Source organism: Octopus bimaculoides, chromosome 3 (assembly GCF_001194135.2).
Source record: "Octopus bimaculoides isolate UCB-OBI-ISO-001 chromosome 3, ASM119413v2, whole genome shotgun sequence".
Classification (NCBI taxonomy): Eukaryota; Metazoa; Mollusca; class Cephalopoda; order Octopoda; family Octopodidae; genus Octopus; species Octopus bimaculoides.
The window spans coordinates 111800414-111802409 of NC_068983.1; positions in this window are offsets into that span (position 1 = coordinate 111800414).

Below are 1996 nucleotides of genomic sequence, written 5' to 3' on the forward strand. Positions count from 1 at the left end.
CTTTTAACTAGATTCCAACATTCCCATCGAGTGTTATATAGGGAACTCTTATCAATGAATATTTGTGATAGTAGTTCGACTGTTTCCTGGAAACATGTTTCACTAGCTATTTTGGATGGTATGAAATTACAATATTTTTCATGCTCATCCGGTGCTAATTTACGTAATAATAATCTTGCTTTTTCGTTGTCTGTCCACGACTTGCAATCTTCCCTGAAGATTTCTTCATACCTTCTAAAGTACGCTGCAAATGCTATATTCTCCTCCAGACCACAACTGGATTCTGTTATAGAGTTCTATACGCTGTTTGACACAAATGAACTTCTAGTGTTTCCAGACTTCTTAGGACATAGCTTCATTAACTGCTGCTGTTTTTCTTGTTGCTGAAGCAATTGTTTCTGCAACTCCTGTTGCTGTTCTTGCTGTTGCTTTTGCAAATGTAATATAGAAGTTAATAGGTCTTCCATAATTAATAACTTTGTCTCACAAAAATTTGTTAACTGACCCGCATGAGCTTCGAATCATTATTACCAAATATTGTCATAGTTACTCATCGCCAATTATTGTAGTATTACCAATTGTTATGATGATACTTTTTTTTACACAATAACTGTCTAGTAGCAATAAACATGTAACAAAGCAGGGTAACAACCACGTAATAATCCAACAAACTCTCCATGAACTATATACGAACGAACAAACGATATTCCGACAAACCACCAAAACGACACTTTACATCCTGCAATTAACGCCTACTTTCTCCGTCTCTCACTTAGACTGCTACTATTTATAGTGGTTCGGTCAAGTTTATTCTCGTAGGGGTGTCATGACTCTCGCCACAACATGGTTATAAATACAATGCTTCCAAGAATGTTGTACATAATATCTAGTTTGATTCACACATGCTAACATTGACCGAAATCGTAGATTTACTCAAAAATGCGTTATAGCTGTTAAACACGTATTGCTTAAAGTGTCAGTAAATCTATTCTTTGAATGACCTACAAATAATGCATTATTTATGCCAATCGGATTTGTTTAGCAATATTCTTAATTCTAGTGGTTCTAAATAGCTAAAAATAGCCATGTCACGATGGGCAGTTTGATTTGAATGCTCAATCCTTGATGTAATTCTGAAAAAGAATGAAACTGTTCAATGTATCACCGCCTTTTTTGTCCACAATAAAATTGTATTCTTTTGTCTGTCTTCTTTTGCATGTTTCGTTCATTGGGCTACAGCCATGCTGGGTGCACAACTTTGAGGGTTTCACTCAAAGGAATAAACCTCAGAACGTATTTTACTAAAAGTAAACCTGTCATAGATAAAAGATTTAGTTAGAAAGAAAGAATGCAGAACTTTACTGCTATTGTGAAAGTAGCCACACTTGATTTGTATAAAAGGGAAAAGTCAAAATTTTATGCTGTATACTTAATGTAAGCTATGATTGGTTACAGAAGAGCTGTAGTTGGATCTTCTCGTTCTTCATCTCTTTATTCCTTTACTCCCGTTTTCTATGTTGTGGTTTCATTAATTTATACCCTTCTCATTTTTCCTATTTGTCTCTGGTGATGGAATATCCGATATTCTGAGATATCCCAGAAACAGCTGTAAGACTTTGAATTTTTTTACCAATAATAATAACTCGAGATGTTTGCCTTTCCTTAATGCTTGTTGTCCTCTTTAATACTTATATATCCGCTATATCAGAAATCTGCAATGGCTCCATAACTACCATCTTGGCTATAACCTTGGAACCCTAGTAATCTGTTACAGCTCTTACCTAGCATCCCTAATCGTTTAGATCATCTGTGAACTAAACCTCTATATTATATATATATACATATTTACATGTATATAAGTATATATGTATATGTATACACACACACACACATATATATATATATATATATATATATATAATACAAAGAATATATATACATGTATACACACATATATGTACATACTTACATCTACATGTGTATATATATGCATATC